The following is a 23,987-nucleotide window of genomic DNA, read 5'->3' on the forward strand; positions in this document are numbered from 1 at the left end:
CATCATTCTGCCTGAATTCTCTATTGGGAGGACTAATGTGATTAATGGGTGATGCTGTGAAGGTGACAGGACCAGAGTCCTTTTCCTGCTGTGGTCTCCAAGAGACCACACACATGGTGGCAAAGCAAGGGAGAAAAAAAGCATCACTGCAGACCAGGACTTTGGTCCCAGCATCAGAGCAGAATTCCAGTGAGCTAAGCTGGACCATGTTGTTCATATGGATCCCTTGCTTAGAACCTTCCAGTACCTCCCACCTTACTTAGAATGAGATCCACACTCATCTTGGTCTGCAAAGCCTGAGGTGACCCGAGCCCTGACTACTGAAGCTGTACCACTCTCCCTCTCATTGCCTATCCTCCAGCATCATGGTCCTATCTGTTCTCTGAACAGGACAAACTCAACTCTATTCTAGGTCCTTTGTTCCCGTGGCTTCAAGTCACAGTTCTACTACTTACTACTGTGTGACCACAGACAAGCTACTCAATTACTTTGAAACTCTGCTTCCTCATCCAGGAAGTATTTATCAAGTGCCTACTACGTTTGTGTCCTATTCTAGGCACAGGAGATAAAGCAATGAATAGAACAGACAAGGTTCCCATTCTCTTTAGCTCACCTTCTACTGGACCAAAGGCAATTAAATAAAAAAATAATTTCAAACAGAAGCAAATTCTATGAATAAAATTAAACAGAGTAATAGGACAGGTGAATGAAAGTGGATAGAGCAGGCTAGATTCGAGGGATCAGGGAAGACTGCCTTGAGGAGGTGAAATTTGAGCTGAGATCTATTATTGAGGGAAACTGGGTAAAGGGTACATGGGATCTCTCTGTATTATTTCTTACAACAGCGTATGAATCTACAATTATCTCAAAAAGCTGAAAAAAAATCACCCTGGCTACTATGTAGTTACTGTGTACATACCTACATAATATGTATGCATACATGAAACTTTTTCAATAACTTTAATAATCTGTTTTATTTAACCCAGCATTTCTTAAAGTATCATCATTTCAACATGTAATCAACATAAAAATCATTAACAACATATTCTTGATCTTTGTACTAAGTCTTTGAAGTCCATTACGTACAATACATCTCAGGTCGGACGAGCCACATTTCAGGTGAATAGCCACGTGTATGGCTAACAGCTACCATATCAGACAGCACAACTACAGAGTTCTATGGAAGGTCTTTGATTATGAGCATTGAACTTCCACCCTCCTTTCTCTCTGTACTTGCTCCTCACCCTCCAGTTTTATTGAGATGTAACTGACATATAACACTGTATTAGTTTTAGGTGTCCAACCATAACTCTTGTAGTGCGACAAGAAGGGAATCAGAGACACCAGCAAGCAGGCTGCCGCTGCTGTCACAGTTCACAGTTTGCAGCCGGAGCAGTGTGTGATTTGCTGTTATGGCAATGTAACCAAATGGACCTGGTGTGGCCAGGACAGTGGAAGAGATCAAGGAAGAAGGTTTGTAGCCTAAGCAACTGGGTATTTGAGTCCTATCCACCTACCAGTGCTGCTGTAAGATTAAAAGAGCTAATATGTGTAAGACACCCAACACAACGCTAAGCACACAGTAGATGCTCAATATATGTCAAAAATGAAAGAAAAAAATTCAATCCTAAAGTTTCAGTACATAAAGAACTAAGGTACATTTCAGATACTGGATAAAATCTCCCAGTTCCTTCAGAAGTTAAAACCAGTTCCCGACTTCATTTTTTCAGTGATTAACAAGGAGGACCAAGCAGTACATTCAGACCCCTTTCTAACATCCTTTTCAATCAAAGAAACATAAACATGTATCACAGTGAAGTAAAGGATTCCCACAATTATAAAAATCCTAAGTTTTTACTGTCAACCCTCTCAATCTAGAAGTTTCAATTAGATTTAAATTAAAATTTAAATTAGAAGTGACATATCTTCTAATACAACACTGGCTAGATGACTACTAGAGGTGATTTGTGCAGGATCTTTTGAAAAGAAGTATCACCAAAATATACTGGAATTCCCGGAAAAAAGAATCGAGTAAAGAGCCTGTGTAATAAAACATTTAAAAAGAACAGTCTATGGGAAATAAAGCTAAGAGATCATATGTCATTGGGGCCAAAGAGTGGAATTAAGATCTTGCTCTCTTTGAGCTAAAACTGCATTTTGTATTTATTTGTTTCTGTTATTTGGAGATACAGAATGGGGGGTTAGTTTCTTTGAATGAAGATGTTTATAAAAGTTCAAGACGCTGTAAACTACAAATGGTAAGAAGGCCAAATTTTTACTAACTGAAAGAACAAAAATCAAACTTTTAAAAAGTTAAACCTAATGGCAAGTGGTAGTTTGAAAAGAGAATGTCTTCCTGAGAATTTAAGTTTAGGGCACTGACTTTCTGACCTGGACTTATATATAACTCTCATACCCAGGAGACATGACAGTTAATTGCCCTGTCCAAACACTGCAGAAATTTATTACAACCATCAGGGATATTCCATTTCTCTTCCCACAGTATCTACTAATTCTTATCTCAGACAGATATGTGTGTGTGTGGTTTGGATGAATGCTCTGCATAATTCGAATTCTTTGCAGTACTGAGGAGAGAGCCGAGTGTTTAAAACGTAGTCTTCATTTAAAAGAAAAGAAAACTGATTTTTTTAGAGGAATTCTGGCTTTGGGAAAGCTATTTTTAATTAAGAGTTGAGCAAAGTTTTATAAGAAAAATATAGACAAATGAAGATACTGTTTATATTTCAAAGATGGTGAAACACATTCTGCTACAAAATTTTTCCAACATTAATCCCCAGCAAACCGTTTCTTAGGAAAACTATTTTTATCCCTTTATCAACTTGGTTGATAAGTATTTCATTTCCAGTGCAAATATGGACAAGCTATATAAAGCGAAATTGTTTTCATGCTTTAGAAACAAACATTTTGCAAATGGAAATGAAGCTTATTGTGCTATAATGTTTATTTGCTAGGCTGACAAATGACTCTGGGGCCCACTAATATCAGGAAGTCTCCAAACAAGTGTCCATACAAGGGACAGGCTTGACTCCCAAAAAGCTCCAAAGATCACAGTTCCTCCAGATCAGAACACCACTCCAGAAAATTGTTATTAATGTTCATTAATCCAGAACACATTTACATGCATGATTCCACTGCCTTGTGTGGTACACAGGATGCTATTAGCATTCCTACTTTTCAGATGAAGAAACTGCAGTTCAGAAAGTCTGATGTCCAAGGTTACTAAGTTAGTAAGTGCCGCAGCCACCAAACTCAGCCCCCTCAAGCCATGCGGCAGGGACAGTAATGGCGGCGGCAGGGGCAGCGCCTGAGTTGCACTCACCATGTGCTGGGCATTGTTCTTGACACTGTTCATGTGTCAGCTCATGAAACCCTCACAACAACCCTGTGAGGGAGGCAGGCAGGTTTGTCTCTGGGCCACCAGCCTCCTGTTTCTCCACGCTGCCCATCATACATGCCCTGCTTCCTTCCCCACAAAATCAAAATGGGCACCACAAAGTCTTCATGTTCTCTCTACCCAAATCAAAAATTAGCTCTAAAATGTTAATTGTTGAAGCTAGATGACAATGTGATGGGGGTTTCTTTACACTATTCTCTCTACCTTTATGTTTGAAAGTCACCTTATAAACATTTACCATTTTTTGGCTCTCACATGGAATCTAAGCTATCGAAGAGGATAGAACACTATCTACTAACAATGAATTCAAAGGAAATATTATGAAAGATGGCTATGTAATAATAGAAAGTGACAGATTCATTCACTCATTCCATGAACATAAACTGAGGGCCCGTATGTTAGGACATGCAAAGGTCCAATGAAGGACTGCTGTCCTCAACAAGCTAAGGGTTTAGTAGCAGATACAAAACGAATGCAAAAGTAATTACAAAGGAGGACTATTTGTGATAAACGTTATAAAAAGAAAAGTTCAAACAAAGTGCTATGTGAATTGGAAAAAGAAGTCGCATCAGGACAAATTGCATTACACTGATTTTTCTAGGACAGTCCAAACTTTTTGGTGTATTAAACACTAAACATTATCTAAAATCTGCGAGTGGCCCACAAAAAGAAATGGAGCTAAATCCAAAAGCAAAATTAGGACTGGAATGTCCACATGCCCTCTTTTATGGGATTATAATGATTTCTAGACCAAAATCCATGCCTCTCAGTAAAAAGGGGCTAGCATTCCTCCCAAGTCCTTAGATTAAAACACACTGATTGGAGAAGGTTTTGCTGTAAAGAAGCTCAATGGCGCACCAACTCTAACACAAAAAACTGAGAAATAATATAAATGTCCACCAACAGGGTTTGGTGATATCATTCATTTCAACTGATGCACAGTAATCCCTACATAACAATTTAAAAAGAAATAAAATAGAAGCTCTCTCCCTGATGGGATCAGGATTAATAATGGTAGAATCCATTAAAAACAAAAACAGCCAAACACAGGAATCACTGAAACTGTATGTTCATTTGCCAAATACTTGATAAGGGACCAAGGCTTTTTCTTTGAGAATAAGTTCTAGCAATTAAAGTTCCTGCATTACCACACCCAGGAAATGATTTCCAGTTTTTACTGGAAAGCCACTTGTGAAGTAGTCCAAAGGCGAAAATCCTATATTTTGATGAATTTTTTTCTCTCAGTCTTTACAGAGGTCTCTTCCACCTCTAAATTGACAAGAACTTTTTTATACTCATTCACTTTTACCAGGTCTTTTGAACATTCAACTTATTTTTCACAAAAGCAATGTCTTTTTTTTCCTTTTTGTCCTCATTTTTTTTCATTAGTTTACCTCACAATTATTTTGTAATTACAATAACAAGTAAAACTGGGATAAACAGGCTTGGGGGCAAAGCCAACTGGCTCTTGTTGATTCTCATCATCATCATCATGGCAAATACTTATAATGTGTTTAGTATGTGCCAGCCACTGTTCTAAGTACTCTACGTACATTAAGTCCTTTACTACGCAATAACAGTCTAAGTACTACTGTGACCATCATTTTACAAATAAGGAAACTGAGGCACAGGGAAGTTAAGTAACTTGCTCTAGATCTTACAACTAGTAAATGGCAGACTGAGAATTCAAACCCAGGCAGCCCAGTTCTAAGTTAGCGACTCGGACCACTAAAACTCCCTAAAACCAAATAGAAGAGAGCTGCAGTGCACTGGGGCTCTAGAGCAGTGCCATCCAACAGAATTTTCTGCAATGATGGAAATGTTTTATAACTGGGCTGCTGAATTCAGTAATCACCAGTCACATGTGGCTACTGAGATTGAGAAACTGGATTTTTAATTTAACTTTAATTAACTAAAATTTAAACAGTAACATGTGGCTAGTTGCAATTATATTGGCCACATCGTGATATATATATATATCACGATGTGGTTAAATGGAAAATATGAATTATAAAACATTGTATCAAGTATGTCTCAATATTGGATCAAAAAAACATGAACAGAAAGACAGTAAACACATACAAAACTGTGGTTTCCTCCAAATGGAGGGTATGGAGGACACGGTTGGCTGCGTGGTGGGCACTGCACGTTGCCAGACCTATAGCCATTTTCCCCCTCTTCCATAGCAAGAGAATTCCTCTGCTGCTGGGAACAGCGATGTGTCCAGCTAAGAAACTACGTTCACCAGCCTCCTTCACAGATATAAATGAATAATGAGATGTAAACTGTATGTGCTGGCTGGGACTTCTAGTACTTGAAAGGGTGTCCTTTGCCCTCCCTTCTCCTACTTCTTCCTGCTTCAAGGAAGGACTGTTTGGTTAGAGAGCCAGAAGCCCACTTGTGACCACAAGGTGACCATGAGAGTGCCAGCCATGTGATAAGGATGGTGAAGCAGAAAGAGAGAAAAGGCTAGACTGTGGCACTGCCATGCCAGCAATAGATTGCCTATTTCGGACTTAATGTTTTTTGAAAGAAAAATAAATAACTCGTTTTATTTAAAGCCTTGTTATCAGCAGCCAACACAAATCCTAGCTGACCAATCTACTCAGTGTCCATTCCTCCTAGTCACAGAAAAACTGACACGCAATTTTGTTGCTGATTGGCCTAAAGATAATTTCATCCCCCTCGTAAATAACTTGTTTAAGAACCAGGTGGAAGCCAATAAGGCATGGCGTTGCCCTGGTGACAGGAAGTGGTTCAGGAATGGGCACATGACCCAATTCAGGCCAATAACATTGTAGGATTAGTATGGGGGGGGGGTGTTCTGAGAAAATTCTCATTCTTAGGAGAACAGAGGAAGTAAGAATCTTTCTACTGCTTTGGCAGGTGCCGTACATGGATCTGGGGCCCAGAACTGCTGCCCATATTTTGCTGCTGGCCTGAGGATGAAGCCAACACCCCAGGGAGGACACAACCAAGAGATTCACAGGGCAAGCAGCCTGAGACAGTGGATTATGTTAATGTTGAATTCTGTCCTACTTCTGGGGCAAGTACAAGTTACATGAGCCAAAAAATATCCACACTATAGAGAGATCATCTTAGAGGCAATGGACTAGGTGCTAAGTGTTATTCAAATATTGTGAGAAAGGCAAATAAATGAGGTCTTCCCAAGGGGCATGCAAAGTTGGGCACTGGGTCTTTAATATTTCTGTGCCTTTTCCATACAGGCCTGATAAAGAAGTTATTATACAGTAAGTTACCAAATACTGAGTTATTTAGGAGAACTTTTTGTTCTTCTACAGGCTTTTCCAAAAAAGGTTACTGAATAAGTGTACATGTTTCAAAGGTCTTATAATAATCCTAACAGTTGGCAGATAATGTCAAGTACTTACTACCTGCCAGACCTTGTGCTGAGCCCTTTATCTCATGCAATCCTCACAAGAGACGAGGAACTCTCATCACATCCATTTTACAAGTGAGGAAATGCTGAAGCTTAGAAAGAAAGGTTAAGTAAAAAAAGAAGCAGACTCACAGATACAGAGAACAAACTAGTGGTTACTAGTGGGGAGAGGGAAGGGGGAGAGGCAATACAGGGGTAGGGGGAAAAAGGGTTATTATGAGATTATATTAAATAATGTTTGTGAAACTTTTGAAAATTATAAAGCACTATAGAATTTTTAGAAACTCATTCAATAAAAAAATTAAAAGTTAAAAATTTAAAAAAAGATGATCCTCCTATTCACATGCTAATCACAATAAGGGCTTTTCTACAGTTATCAAGCAAAATAAACATTTTTCAAGCATTAAAAAAAAAAAAGAAAGAAAGGTTAAGTAACTTGTAGAAGAAAGTAGAAAGGGCCAAGATTTGAACTCATGTCCAAAGGACTCCAATGCCTCCTAACCATGCCTTTGTACTGTTTCCTTTGGACACATAAGAATACATCTATGATTTCCGTGAGACTGCACTATTTTTAAAATATTCTGTTCTCCTGACCCTCTAAGTATACTATACTCATCAGAACACAAGTCCCAACTTTTTGGTTTGGAAGATGGACATACATACCACATACAACAAGCAGAGATCATCAAGAACCATTGACTGCTAAACCCTATGCACACAAGAAAGCAATATAATTACATATGTTTAATTTATGTTGCAAATTCAGATTAGATAACCAACTCTTCTTTTTCAAGTTTCCTTTGGGTGGTAAGTAGAAGCACGTAGCAGGTAGGCTTGTGGAATTGGGAATGGAAGAAAAGAAGATAACTCACATTTAATAAGCCCCTTGTAGTGGTCTCATTTTATAATGGTTAACTCTCAAAGGACCTCATGAGATATTTCACAGATAAGGAAACCAAGACTACAAGACCTTGCCCGAGGTCACCCTGATCTGCCTGAAATCCAAGGTCTTGTTCTTCCCGCTATACAACTCTGCATTCCTACAAGTTCTAGCATTTTCGAAATATTGGCTGAAAGAGACCAATGGCTCTGAAGCCATAGGAAAGCTACACCATTTTTAGGAGCCTCTCTGGAAGTATCATTTTAATTAAGTTTCAGTTACTTTCAATCATAGTGCCTTCAGCTTGAATAGATTATCCATAAGAAAAGAACCTAAACTGAAAAGATCTAATGCCTCAGATTTTAACTTAAAAACCACAAGGAACAGGTATTATGTTTCAGATAAACTAACTTATAATATATATAGTATTTATTTTCTTAGGCAGCAAAATACAATCAGTAAGCAGTAGAATGCTAGGCTTTGGTACAAGTGTTCAAACAGAAACACAGTCTAGTCCTAGAAGTACACTGGCTACAGAGAATCACTTTTTTAAAAAATCACCCCAATCTGCCTCATATACGACTAAACATTCTCATAATAAATTGTTTATGAAAACTTAGAAGTTATATTTTTAAATGACATTTGTATATGAAACCGTCATTCTCCAGGCAGTTGAGATGCCCAAACAGAGAATGTTACAGCATAGAATTACTCTGATACAAGTAAAAATTAAATTAAAAACAAAAAAGAAACATTTTGCTCTGTTTCGTTGTTTACGAGGTATCATCTGCCTATATATCTCCCCCAAATCCTACCATTTTCAGAGCCACTCAACTAGGTGCTAATCTCTCTAATACTGGCAGCTATTAGCTGTCTCAAACCAAAGGAATCATTTTTTCAGTAAGAGGCGTGTGCCACCAGTCCATATGGAAGTAAAGGCAGCAGCTGAAAAATGAAACTGAGCAGGGGGTAGCAGGAAGCTTAACCAATCAACACTGTGAAACATATTTCAGAAATAATACACACATAGATCAATGGAAGAGAATTGAGTTGAACTGCCCAGAAATAAACCCACACGTATACGGTTAATTAATTTTTTTCAAAGGAGTCAAGAATATACAACAGAAAAAAGATCGTGACTTCAATAGTGTTGGGAAAACTGGGCAGCCACATGCAGAAGAATAAACCTTGACCACTTCTTACACCATATACAAAAATCAACTCAAAATGGATTAAAGACTTGAACATAAGACCTGAAAGCATAAAACTTCTAGAAGAAAACAAGGCGGGGTAAACTCCTTGACATCAGTCTTGGCAAAGACTGGATCTGACACCAAATGCAAAGGCAACAAAAGCAAAAATAAACATGTGGGACTACATCAAACTGAAAAGCTTCTGTACAGCAACAGAAACCATCAAAAAAATGAAAAGGCAACCTACAGAATGGGAGAAAATATTTGCAAATCACATACCTGATAAGGGGTTAATTTCCAAGATATATAAAGAACTCATGCAATGCAAAGAAAAACAAACAATCTGACTAAAAAACAGTCAGAGGACTTGAATAGACATTTTTCCAAAGAAGGCATACAAATGGCCAATAGGTACCTGAAAAGGTGCTCAACATCACTAATCATCAGGGAAATGCAAATCAAAACCACAATGATATCACCTCACACTTGTTAAGAGGCTTTTCTCAAAAAGACAACAGAATACAAGTGCTGACAAGGACGTGGAAAAATGGGAACCCTTGGGCATTGTTGGTGGGAAGGTAAATTGGTGCAGCCACTATGGAAAGCAGCGTGGAAGTTTCTCAAAAAATTAAAAACAGAACTACCATATGACCCAGCAATTCCACTTCTGGGTATTTGCCCAAAGGAAATGAAATCTCTATTTTGGAAAATGATCTGCATCCCCATGTTCATGGCAGCATTATTTACAATAGCCAAGACATGGAAACAACCTAAGTGTCCATCGACAGATGAACGGATAAAGAAAATATGGTGTGTGTATATATATACACACACACAATGAAATACTAGCAAGCCATAAAAAGGCAATACTGTCATTTAAAACAACATGGATTACAGAGTGAAGTAAGAAAGAGAAAAACAAATACCGTATGCTAACACATATATATGGAATCTAAAAAAAAAAAGGTTCTGAAAAACCTAGGGGCAGGACAGGAATAAAGATGCAGATGTAGAGAATGGACTTGAGGATATGGGGAGGGGGAAGGGTAAGCTGGGACGAAGTGAGAGAGTGGCATGGACATATATACACTACCAAATGTAAAATAGATAGCTAGTGGGAAGCAGCCGCATAGCACAGGGAGATCAGCTCGGTGCTTTGTGACCACCTAGAGGGGTGGGATAGGGAGAGTGGGAGGGAGATGCAAGAGGAAGGAGATATGGGGATATATGTATATCTATAGCCGATTCACTTTGTTATAAAGCAAAAACTAAAAACAAAAACAAAACAAGGGCTTCCCTGGTGGCGCAGTGGTTAAGAATCTGCCTGCCAATGCAAGGGACACAGGTTCAAGCCCTGGCCCGGGAAGATCCCACATGCCACAGAGCAACTAAGCCTGTGTGCCACAACTACTGAGCCTGTGCTCTAGAGCCCGCAAGCCACAACTACTGAGCCCACGTGCCACAACTACTGAAGCCTGCGCACCTAGAGTCCGTGCTCCACAACAAGAGAAGCCACCGCAATGAGAAGCCTGCGCACCACAACAAAGAGTAGCCCCCGCTCGCCACAACTAGAGAAAGCCTGCGCACAGCACGAAAGACCCAACACAGCCAAAAATAAATAAATAAATAAATTTTAGAAAAACAAAAAAAACAAAACAAAAAACATGGATGAATCTTGAGGGCATTATGCTAAGTGAAATAAGTCAGACAGAAGACAAATACTGTATGATCTCACTTATATGTGGAATCCAAAAAGAAAACCAAACTCATAGATACAGAGAACAGACTGGTGGTTGCCAGTTGCCAGAGACAGGTGGCAGGGGTCGGGGCAGGGGTAGATAGGTGAAATGGGTGAAGGTAATCAAAAGGTACAAACTTCCAGTTATAAGATTAGTTAAGTCCTGGGGATATAATGTATAGCATGGTGACTAGTAAAAATAACATATTTGTATATTTGAAATTTGCTAAGAGAGTAAATCTTAAAAGTTTTCATTACAAGAAAAACAACAAAAAAATTGTAACTATGTGCGGTGATGTTTGTTAACTAAACTTGTGGTAATCGTTTCATAATATATACATATATCAAATCGTTATGTTGAACACCTAAAACTGATACAATGTTATATGTCAATTATATCTCATATTTAAAAAATCCTTCTAATACTGTTTTAATCATTTAATCAATAAGGAGAGGTTAAATATATACATAATTAAGTTCATTATCAAAAAAGAAAGAAGAAAAATAATAATAGCAGCTAATATTTACTGAAGGGTTCCCACGAACAGGCACTATGTTAAGTGCTTTAACTACATAGTCAATCCTTAGAACAACTGTATGTAGTAGGTACTATTATTAAAGAACTTAACTCAACGCCATACATTTATTCAGAATATTACAATATTCGAAATATGGTAAAGCCCTGAAACTTTGCTCCCGCATTTACTGGTTGATTCTGATCAACAGACACTCTCGGATTCCAGTCTCCATAGCTTTAAAATGTTAACTGCACGCTGTAGTGCAACATCTGCATTTCCTAGGCCTCCCTGGCTGGTGTCACTAAATACCCCACCCACTCATGTCCTAGCCAATCCTAATCAGGGCAGGAACAATATTAGGACTACTTTTGTTACCACTGTGAGCCTGGGAGGAAGGGCTGCCCTCCCCCCAGAAGCCAGCCAAGAGGCTGAGTCAGTTTCTCCACCGGCCCAGTCCTGACTTCTCTCCTCTTCCCAACCAACTCATACTGATGAGACTCCAGCATGCTTTCAATGATGTCAGTGCTGGATGAAATCATCTACCCCACCTCAAGGGTAACAGAGAATCGAAAATATCTACATATGAAAATCCCTGAAGAGTTCACATTTCTCCACGTATTCAATCCAACTGGAATAGTAGAGGATTAGGCTATTGGGGGTAATGTAATTTTGGTTAACTGGAGGTCACCCAAAAAATCTTTTAAATGACATTCTAAAATGGATCAATGTACTGCACTATTTTGTAAGTAGTAGATTTGAACATAATTGAATCCTTGGCTGAGAAATTTGCTACATCTCAGGGTGGTCATCTGAACACTGGAACAATATGGTTTTGAACATGACCTCAATATGGAATGCATTTTATACCACTGGCTTACACATACATAAAAAGGGCTGAAAAAAAGTTTTACAAAAGAAAGCTTATTCTTAATATATGAGATATAATCTTTTTTCTGTTCTTTCTATTGGTTTTTTTTTTCCACTAAAAAAAAAAATATGCTGGAACTCCTCTCCCAAATAACTCCTCTACCTACTAATTCCCAACCTACTGTAGGTAACAACCTATGGTTTGAAAAGCACTGGTACAAGCAGCCCTTCACAGTGTGGTTTTGCCAGCACATAAGACCAACCCAGGAAAGCAATGTTGTAAGTAACCAGTATTGAACAGAACATACAGGCTCTGTTTTCTTAAAAAATATATATTAAGCTGAATTATTAACTGAGGGAATTTTCTCCACCTACCAGAAGGGAAAATACATGACAGTTGCGCAAAGGCTTCCTTTAATCAGGAGACAGTGGGATTTAACAGAGCACATGACTTGGCATCAGAAAACCTGGATTCATTTTGCAACCCCTAATGAAATAGTAGATCTTGGCAAGGATAATTAACAGCTGCTAAAACCATTCTGTGAAAGGCTAATGAGAAACTTACAATGAAGGGATCGTGCCAACAAACACGTGAACCCAATGATCAATCTTAATATCACACAAGGTGAGAGCCAGACTTTACTGCCTGCTGGTATGATACACAGCACCACCCATAAAGTGCAATGGACAAAAAAATAAAGAGAATAGAGGAACACATTAAAGGGATAAAACCAGCCAAATCCAGAGTAGTTGTACAGGACAAATGACCTGATTTTTCAACAAATAAAAGGCAAGGGCAGCGGGGAAGAAGAGATGAAACTGCTATAGATTCAAAGACTTACGAGACTATCACCCAGATGTAATAGGTGGTCCCTGTTTGGATCCCAATTCAAACAAACCAACTGTAAATAGACATTTATGAGATAACTGAGGAAACTGAATACCAAACGGATACTAGGTAATATTTAGGAATTACTATGTTCATTTTCTTAGGTGTGATTATAGGGGGAAAAAGGGGGTGAAAAAAATCCTTACCTCTTAGATGTGTATTAAAGTATTTATAGATGAAATGATATGATGTCTAGGATTTGCTTTAATATAATCTAAGGTGGGGAGGGAGTCGGGGGTACAGATCAAATAAAACTGACCATATGTTGGTATCTGTTGAAGCTGGGGTATGAGTATAAGGTATTATACCATCTTTTGTACTTTTGTATATGTTTAAAACTTTCCATAATAAGAAGCTATAATATAAAAAGAAAATAAGAAAACCTGGATTCAAACTCCAGAATTCATTAGATATAGGAGCTGGGAGGTTTCTTAAATCCTTTGATCTTCAATTTCCTCATCTGAAAACAGAAATGATAATCCCTATTTAAGAGTTACTGGGAAGAATGAAATGAGATCATGGGTTTACATCTTTTGGACATGCACCTCTCATAAACTGCAAAATGCTTAAAAACATCAGCACGATAGTTAATTCCCTCTCTGCGATGCTCTGGAAGCAGAGACACATTATAGGTTTGTGAGAATAGAGATAGGTAATAAGCTGAATCCATTTGAACTCTCAACAATTTTTGTTTTGTAGTGACCCTTTAATAAGACACTGTTTACTTCACTGGCCCCTTTCTCCCCAAAGGAGAGTGTAAAAGATATTTCAATCAATTGCAGGTCTTGCGGCTTCCCTGGTGGCACAGTGGTTAAGAATCCACCTGCCAATGCAGGAGACACGGGTTTGAGCCCTGGTCCGGGAAGATCCCACATGCCGCGGAGCAACTAAGCCCAGGCGCCACAACTACTGAGCCTGGGCTCTAGAGCCCGCGAGCCACAATTACTGAAGCCCGCATGCCACAACTACTGAAGCTTGTGCGCCTAGAGCCTGTGCTCCGCAACAAGAGAAGCCATTGCAATGAGAAGCGCTCGCACTGCAATGAAGACTAGCCCCCGCTCGCCGCAACTAGAGAAAGGCTGCGCGCAGCACCAAAGACCCAACGCAGCCAAAAATAAATAAATAAATAAATAAAATCTATTTAAAAAAAAATTGAAAGTCTCTAACTTGAGTTGTTTATATTTCATTTTTACTTTCCCAATTATATTTCCCCTGCTAAAGGTAGAAAGTAATTTTCAGGAGACTGTGTTAAGATAAAACAGGATGCAATTAGGAATCAAGGTAATCTAAACAGGACTTTGTTTAAAATATTCCAGGTGCTCTGAGAAGAATAGATTTGCATCTTCCAGCATTAATGCTTCATCTCAAATAAAAGGAAATTAACAAAGGTTCAAGTCTAAGTAACACAAAGGGAAATCTGTCACTATCTGGCTTCAGCTTGCAGAACGGGTTGGCGGGAGCCAGGGTGATCTTTCTATAATGCGGATCTGATTAAGTCATTTCCCTTCCTTTCAATGGTTTCCCTCTGCTTTCAGGAAAGAGTCCAAGCTCCTGAACAAAAAGGCTCAGGTGGCTCTCCAGCCTTATTTCCTCCCTCCTCCCCTAGTCTAAGCCCCTTCTCCCCACAGGCCCCCAAGTCTTCATCCTCCACTCCTTTCTGCCTTACCTCTTACTTGTCAAGTCCTGTTGATTCTCCTGAAACATCTCTCAAATCTGCCTACTCCATTCCATTCCTGCTGCCACTGCCCGAGACCAGGCCCCTTTTTTTTTTTTAACCTTTACTCTCCCATCTCCCCAAATAGGATATATCCTTATTGCTTTTTCCAATTATGAAAGCCATTCATGCTCATAAAAAAGAAAAATAAGGCAATAAGGAAAGGAATAAAAGTCTCCCCATGATCTCACGACACAGACATAAAGAACTTATCTTTCTGGCACATTCATGTTTGTAGCAGCATTATTCAAAATAGCCAAAAGGGGGAAGCAACCCAAATGTCCATCTATGGAATGGATAAACAAAATGTGTTCATAAATACAATGTATGTACAAAATGTGTATATCCACACAATGGAATATTATTTAGCCTTAAAAAGGAAGGAAATTCTGACACATGCTACAACATACACAAACCTTGAGGACATGATGTTAAGTGAAAAAAGCCAATCGCAAAGAGACAAATATTGTATGATTCCACTTATATGAAGTATCCAGAGTAGACATATCCATAGAAACAGAAAGTAGAATGGTGGTTGCCAGGAGCTAGGGAGAGGGGAAAACGCGGAGTTGTTTTAATGGGTATAAAGTTTCAGTTCTGCAAGATGAAAAAGTTCTGGAGGTTGACTGCACAACACTGTGAATATCCTTAACACTACTAAACCGTACACTTAAAAACGGTTATGATAAATTTATGGGTATTTTACCACAATTAAAAATAAAAAATTGTTTTAAACAACTAATCTTTCTAGACATTTTTCCTATAAATATGTATGTATACACTTAAGAAAACAAAAATAGAAACATACTGTAATCTGTTTTTCACACCTAACTGTATGATGTAAACATCTTTCTCATATATATGGCTCCCACCTCCTTTTTTAACAGCTGATAGTACCCATCATATAACTGCATCATGATTTAACCAGTCGGTTTTCAGTTTTTCAATATTATAAAAACATCACAGTCAGCATCTTTGCATATTTTCTCATCATGTCCATAACAGACACCTGGTTTTTTTACACGCCTTTTTTTCTGGTATCCATACCCTGATTTTCCCAAGGCAAAAATACCGCCTCTTCACACAAGCACCCATCCTGACCCCTACCTCCAAACCTCCAGCCAACTCTTATTCTATCTGACTAGCTAGGCACATTTATTTTAAAGTTTATTCCTAGGTATTTATTTTTCATGTTGCTATTGTCATTTCACCTACAATTCCATTTTCTTACTATTGCTTTTTGTCTATCTTGTAGCTTGCTTAGTTTTAACTCAATTCTCTTGAATTTTCTCAGCAGATAATCATATCATAGGCAGACAATTGTATCATTTAGATAGTGATTAAGAGCAAAAGCTCTGGCTCAGGCAGGCCTGGATTCAAATCCTGTGTGACCTTGGCTAAGCATTTTTTACCTCCATTTCCTCATCCATCAGCTGGGAATTACACTAGAGGCTATCTCCCAGGGTTGATGTAAAGATCACGTTTTCAACTGAGACTAGTGCATCGAGAGTGCTTAACACAATGTTAGGTCAATAAATGTCTCCTATCTGTTGAGAAAGAAAAAAGAACGTTCTCTCCATGCTTTCATTTTTTATTTATTTCTTCTGGTTGCATTACACAGGTGTGCTCCTTTTCAGCAATTACCTTGCTTCCCACGTCTCCAAAACTAAACTAAACAAAACAAAAAAGCCGTCATCAGACTCTTTGTAAAGGATCTGTGCTGTGGATCGCATCCACTCTCACATTAGCTGGAAAGTTGTGCCATTGATTTTTCCCTTCATCTCCTGTATTTTGTCTCTCTCTCACTACTGGCTGTTTGCCATCAGCATTTAAATCTGCTTGTGTCTCTCTCCTGCTTAAAAAGACTTCACCTGATTCCCCAATTGCTCTCCAGCTTTCTCGCTTCTCTTCACAGCCAAACTTCTTGGAGCTGCCTACACTTTGCCTTTACTTTCTCACATCCCACTCTCTCCTCATCCCACTGACATATTACATTGAACCTTTGGAAGCTGCTGATATTATAGATTCCACCCCCAACATTTCACCAAATCTGCTCAACTGGGTCTTCAGTGACCTCTATATTTACTTATGCAAAAGGCACATTTTTAACGTTTAACTTCTTTTACTTGAAATCTCAGCAGCATCCAGCAAAGTGGACCTCTTCCTTGGGCTTTCGTTACTACACTCTCCTAGTTTTCCTCCCACTTCTCTGGCCATTTCTTCTTGGTGTAGTTCTAAGTGAATGGTTCTGGCTAGAGTGTACAAGATAGTGGCCCTGAATGACCTGGGCCTTTAAAAGAAAAAAGAAAAAACTCTCTGAATGGGTCTCTTCCAATACTGATTCAGTTCCAGTTGTACTAGACTGCTTTTATCTCCATGAATGTATCTTTAATGTCTGGAATACATGCCATGAGGGCAGGAACCTGATTCCTTACTACTTACACAGTGCCTGGCACATAACAGGTGCTCAGTTAATATTTTTTTGGAATCCCCATAAATGAATAGCTGCAATGTGAAAAACTGACTGGAGAAGTGATGAGACCAAGAGAGAACAAAAAAATCCCTGATCTTTTGAAAACCATACCTCTGATCACGCAACACACACTCACTGCCTGATTTAAATCCTTTGGTGCTCCCCACTAACCGCCATGACAAAGTCCAAACTTAGGAGGAGATACAAGTAAAGTCTTTCTTCTATAAGAAGAGCACCTGCTTATCTCTCAAACACACTGAGCCAGATCACTTCCACTTCCCGGAATCTGTCTCTTAACAGGCTATGAAATCCCTGCAGATGCCCAAGAAGCCTGCACTCTCTCCCCAGGACCTTGCACTGGCCGTTCTCTCTGCCTAGAACACTATGCACTCCACCAGCTTCATCTTCCGGCCAATACAGAGGCAGCCTTCATGTCTCATTTTGGAAGTCATCTTCTTTTGGAACTCTCTTTGACCACCCTCCCCAACCTCATCTCCGGAAATCTGGGTTAACTGCCTTCTCTGTGCATTCACAGTCCCCTGTATGTCCAAAATCATAGCTGGAACCACAATGAGTTCCTATTTATACCTTAAATCTGTGGAGTTCCCTGAGGACAAGATGTCTCATTCACTTTTTTACCCCTGGCAATTAGCCCAGGCCCTGATACACAACACATGCTCAATGATGGACCTCCTTGGAGTAGTAGTAGTAGTAACAACGAAAGCTCCCAAGGTTTACCTGCAAGGATTTGAAATATATTATTTGCTTTGTAATAAGCTTCTAAGATAGGTGCTATCATTATCCCCACTCTGCAGATGGGAAAACTGATGGACAAAGAAGTTAATCCTCTCTGGCCCCAGAAGAGTCGCACAGACGCACATTTTCTGCAATTTTGAGTTATTCCTCGACCCCAAATAAGAAGAGCTTTAAAAAAAAAAAAACTTTCGAATCAGGCCAATGGCCCCCAAATATAATAAACAGACCAAAGCGCAAGACGGGATTAAAGGGCAAGAGGGGGCGCAGCCCCGGCGCCAAGGGTGGGGGGAGCGGATAAAAGTCAGGCCCCGTCTCCTTCCCGGGAGTCCCCAGCGGCCCAGTCCCTCGCCCGCTGAGACGAGTCGACGCCGGGAACCGCGCGTTAGGACCGTGACTACCCGCCCGGCCCCTGCTCACCTAACGTCCCGCCGCCAGCCGAGCCCGGGCCGCTGGCCCGCAGCGCCTCCCCCGGGCTGCCTGGCGCCCGCCGAGCACAGCGGAGCCCGTTGCCTTGGCGACCGGAGCTGCCGAACTCCCGCGGCTCGCGCTACGGCGGCTCGGAGGGGACCAGGAGGCCTCGCGGCCCCTTCCGCAGCCCCCTAGCGGGCGGAGGAGGGGAAAGCGGGCGGAAGTACGGGTCCGGAGCGGAGGGGGACCCGGGTAGGGGTTGGCAGCCTCAAACTTGGCCCGGAGGGACGGGAGAAGGAAGGAAACTTTGGGGGAAAGGGGGACAGCCAGGCCGGGGGAGGACTTGGGCTTCATATCCTGCCTGTGCCTCAGTTTCTCTCTCTGTCACCTGAGATGGAGACTATTCCGGGAGATGACGGAGCCGCAGGCGGAAGCTTGCTAGACTGGGAATATTTAAAGATGTGAAAATTGATGTGGGAAGGGTGGCACATGCCTCTCTCTCTTTAATTTCCAAAACGGTGGTGGGACAAAGAATTTTTTTTTAAAAACCAGAACAAGAAACAAAAAAACTTGTTTCTTTGGGCTCATGGTGAGAATGCGATCACCAGATTTAATTTCAATATGAGAAATAATGTACTTTAACTTGTGACTAGCAGTTATACTTCCTGGAATAATCCTGCAGATAATCTTGGAACATGAGCATAAAGAATATTCATTGCTCCATTGTTTGTAACAGCAAAAGGGCTGAGACCAGTCTAAACGTCCATCAGTAACAGATTAATTATGGTACATCCGTAAAATGGATTACCAGAGAAAGAATTAAGAGGGACTGAGGTAGATACAGATACAGTTTCCATATAGACCTAGCTTCAAGCTATGCATATAGCTGTTGACTGAAAAAAAAAAAAAGCACAACCTAAAAGTTGAGAATTATGTTTTATTTGGCTGGACACAGCCTCTCAGACAGCTCTGAGAGACTGCTCCAAAGAAACGAGGGAGGAGTCAGAATATATTTGAGTTTTTGCAACAAAGATTACTGTTAATTAAAGAAAAACATATCTCAAGTTGAGGAATTTAGCACTTTTCTGTGTACAGGAAGATGCAAGAGTCTGGGCTCACTGAAATCATTCCTTTGATAGGCAGCTTAACTATCTAGGGCCAGTATCCTGCTTTTCTCCATCCTGAATCCCCTCAGGGTGCACAGGTTGGGGGGACTGCAGTGGCTGAGGGTTTGGCAGCCCGTTGGTCTCCATCCTGAGTTCCTTCAGGCCTCGCTATCTGGGGTGGATGTAGTGGTTTGATGGCTGCAGCATCCTTTGTTTACTGTTATGTGTCACCTACAAATTGGCACTTGCCATCTACCTCTACAAGGATTAAATTATGAGTTGCTGCAGCTGCTGACCTTCAACACCCAGTGAAAGTTCAGGGTGGAGATCAGGAAGGAGGCACTCTGTGCTCTAGGAAGAACTGGCAGAACAGGTCTTCAGATGGTTAGATATTTTTAAGAGAAGATTTTATGAGCCCAGTTCTTACATTTCCTCTTATCTAGAAAAGCACTAAAATCTTTCATGGTGATGTCTGCTTCTCGTGACTAGCAGCAACCTTCTGCAAAAATGTGTGCTTGATTGCATGTACTCCCCCCTCACCAAAATCACATATATAGTGACCTTAACCCCTACCTCTTTGGAGCCGTTTCTCAGAGCTATCTGAAATGCTGTCTCCCAGGCTATAGTCCTCATTTTGCCCCAAATAAAACTTAACTCACAACTCTCACGTTGTGCATTTTTTTTTCAGTCGACATATGGCAGGCAACATTTTTCACTTCACACAGCGGTAGTCTCCTAACTAGCCCTGTCTTTGCTTCTATTCTAACTTCCAACCCTGCCCCAGTCTCTTCTCCACCCAGCAACCAAAACGATCCTTTTAAAATGTGAACATGATCACATCCTTCCCCTGCTCAAAACCTTTAAGCGTGCTGAACAAAATCTAGAGTTACCATGATCAACAGACCCTGCCCCCCCCCAAGTGAACTACCTCCCTGGATAGCTGTCCAATTCCATCTCTCACCATTTTCCCTCTTGTCCATGCTCCAGCCACCCTGGCTTTGCGGTTTTTAAGTTAGGCATACTTCTATCTCAGGGCCTTTCCTCTTGCTGTTCCACATTGGGACCACTCTTCCTCCAGATATCCCCATGACTTCCTCACTTCCTTCAAATCTCTGCTCAAATGTCAGGTCTTCAAAAAGACCTGCCCTGACTATTTAAAATAGCAGACCCCACCAACTCTGTCTTCTCTTCTGTTTTATTTTTCTTCGCAGTTCTTGTCAGTATCTGATGTAATTTTATACATTTATTTGTTGCCTGTCTCTTTTTGTTCCCAGTGAGTTTAAGGTTCTTGCCTCGTCGTGAAAGAATTTGGAGACAAAGCAGGGAGGTTAAGAAAGTAAAGTGAGAATTTATTTAAGCAAGAATCCACTCTCAGAGGGAGAGTGCAGACAGGTGAGGGGTTGCTGCCCTGGGCTTCTTTGGCAAGCTGGTTATTAAGGGCATACAAATGAAGGGGCGAAATAGTCACTGGGGAAGGAGGAGTTTGGGGGTCATATTCCCTGATTTTCATCCCAACTGCATCTTCCCGAGGGGAGGAGGGATTTTTGTCCTTATTTAGTTTAGATCAGAAGTGTCATGGCGTTGGTGCGTGATGGGTACTTCTAATCTGCTAACTTAATAAGACTAATTTTATTGTAATGAGAGCATAATGAACAACAGGTTACATTCGGACACAGGAGATTCCTGCCTTTCCTCACCTTTCTTTGTCTTCTTCCAGGACACTTACCACCCAAAATGTGTGGTTTCCTGTTAGTCTGGAGGTTCCTGCTTTTCTCTGTCTGACCATGGACTCCTGCTGTTTACAAGATGCGTGACTTCCTCCCACCTGGCCCCTGCCCCTATTTCTCGGCTCATACCTAGCTACCTGCCTGCTCTAACATTTTCACTACAGCATAAATCACTACAGCATAAACTCTTTTAAGGGCAAGCATTTCGCTGTTCCCTGCTGTTCTCTCATCACTGGGAACAGTGCCTGGCACATAGTAAGAGCTTGGTAAGTATTTCTTGAATGAATGAATAAGTTGTGTGATATAAGCAATGTACAACACCACGTGGTTGGAACACTACAACAGGTAAAAGGGGAGTGGTAGGTAATACATACACAGCTGGCATATGCATACAAGAACTCTGGAAAGAGATTTGGGAGACGGCAGGGGGCGGGGGGAGTAAGCTAATACATTTTCACTGTATGTTCTTGAGAAATAAAATACTGCCGGCCATATCAGTAAACAAAGGATCTAGCTACTACAGTACAGCCTCCCGCAGGACAGTGAGCCCTGAGGGAACTCAGGAAGGAAACAAAGAATACCTGCCATCTAGCAGTCATCAGACTGCAGCCACTCCCAGCGGTGCAGCTTGAGGAATCTCAGGATGAGAAGACACAGGATATGCACCCAGATAGCTGAGGTGCATATCAAAGGAATGATTTCAGTGAGCCCAGACTCTTGCATCTTCCCATACATAGAAAGTGCTAAATTCCTTAACTTGAGATATCTAGTTTTCTTTTACTAAGAGTAGCCTTTTTTTCAGACTACCTTGGTGGTGTTGCAAAAACTCCTATCTGTCCTGGCTTCCCCCTTTCCTCTTTGGAACAGTTTTCTCAGCCTTTATCTGAGATGCTGTCTCCTGGTCTTGAAGTCCTAAGAATGTCTGCCGAATAAAACATAACTCTCAACTTTTAGGTTGTGTATTTTTTTTTCAGTCGACATTCTTTTATGCAGTATTAAAAATAATCAAGTTCTAGTAATTGCAATGAGACAAGAAAAATGAAATGTTTAAGTATTAGAAAAAACAAATTAATGACATTGTTTATAGATGACATGATTGTTTATATAGAAATTACAAAAAATTCTATATACACATTATTAAAGTTAATAAAAGTTTTGCAAGTTTGCTGAATACTAAGTCAATATACAAAATCAATTATATTTCTATATACCAACTACAAACAGAAAATTAAATTTTAAAAGATAACCTCTAAATGGACTTGAGGACACAGGGAGGAGGAAGGGTAAGCTGGGACGAAGTGAGAGAGTGGCATGGACATATATACACTACCAAATGTAAAATAGATAGCTAGTGGGAAGCAGCAGCATAGCGCAGGGAGATCAGCTCAGTGCTTTGCGACCACCTAGAGGGGTGGGATAGGGAGGGTGGGAGGGAGACGCAAGAGGGAGGGGATATGGGGATATACGTATGCATACAGCTGATTCACTTTGTTATACAGCAGAAACTAACACAACATTATAAAGCAATTATACTCCAATAAAGATGTTGAAAAAGAAATAGAGAATCCAGTTTAAAATGGGCAGAGAAACTGAATGAACAGTTTTCCAAAGTAGACAAAAAAATAATCAACAGTTACATTAAAAAGTGCTCAACATCACTAATCATCAGGAGAACACAAATCAAAACCAAAATGAGATATCACCTCACCTTTCAGAGTGGCTGTTATGCAGACAAGTGATAACAAGTGCTGGCAAGGATGTGGAGAAAAGGAAATAAAGCTATCATATGTTCCAGCAACCCCACTATGGATACATATCCTAAGGAAATAAAAATAGGGTACTGAAGATATATCTTCATTCCCAAGTTCATTGCAGCATTATTCACAATAGCCAAATTATGAAAACAACCTAAGTTTCTCTGAAGGGATGAATGGATAAAGAAGATGTGGCATATATACATATGATGAAATACTATTTAGCTATAAGAAAGAAGGATATCTTGCCACTTTCAACAACTTGGATGGACCTTGAGGATACTATGCTAAGTGAAATAAGCCAGACAAAGAAAGACAAATAATGAATGGTATCATTTATATGTGGCATCTAAAAAAAAAAAAAAAAGGTCAAACTCATAGAAACAGAGTCAGATGTGGGCTGGAGGATGAAGGAATTAGGGAGTGGTTGGTTAGTGGATACACACTTTCAGCTATAAGAAGAAAAAGTCTGAGTAATGAAAACATGGTGACTATAGTTTATCACACTGTATTGTGTAATTGAAAATTGCTACGAGAACAGAGCTTAAATGTTCTCAACAACAACAACAACAAAAAGATAAATGTGTGAGTTGAAATATCTGTTAATTAACTAGATCGGAGGAATCCTTTCACAATATATACAGACATCAAATCATCACGATGTATACTTTAAACATCTTAAAATTTTATATGTCAATTATACCTCAATAAAACTGAAATAAAAATTAACACATTAACTTAAAAAAAAATCAAGTACATGGTTTACCTTTTGAAACAATATATAGGAGTATAAGTGATCAGATCATTCCACCCCCAAATATGCCACTTTGGCATAAGGATTACCTCCAGCTGAAGACACCTGAGGAGGAGACACAGAAAAGGTCTCTGCCCTCCCCCTATAAATTTCCCTTTGTGACGGTGTCCCCCATCTCCTCTCTACCAGGAGGGGCAAAAGTTAATCACAGGAGACAACTCTAGATAGACTCTTATCGGTGAGAGGAATCTACAAAACAAACCCTCCTAAAACAACCCTTATCTTCCATTAGTTTCTCCCATATATTTACCTTCCTACAGCTCTTTGTCAGAATGGTATAAAAGCCTCCATGCCTAGCTGGCCCAATCACTAAACCTAAGAGGTGCGGGGGTAAT

General features: G+C 40.1%; 1 protein-coding gene across 1 annotated transcript in view; it reads right to left on the reverse strand.

The window, feature by feature from the left end:
- The window catches only part of PKIG (cAMP-dependent protein kinase inhibitor gamma), a 109,961-nt gene extending 91,588 nt beyond the window's left edge, over positions 1-18,373 (reverse strand). Inside the window, exon 1 of the mRNA XM_059896294.1 lies at positions 18,261-18,373. The gene's annotated coding sequence lies outside the window, so the exon portion shown is untranslated. The remainder of the gene's footprint in view (positions 1-18,260) is intronic.
- Between the last annotated feature and the right edge of the window lie 5,614 nt (positions 18,374-23,987).

The sequence above is a fragment of the Balaenoptera ricei genome, chromosome 15, assembly GCF_028023285.1.
Source record: "Balaenoptera ricei isolate mBalRic1 chromosome 15, mBalRic1.hap2, whole genome shotgun sequence".
NCBI classification, from domain to species: domain Eukaryota; kingdom Metazoa; phylum Chordata; class Mammalia; order Artiodactyla; family Balaenopteridae; genus Balaenoptera; species Balaenoptera ricei.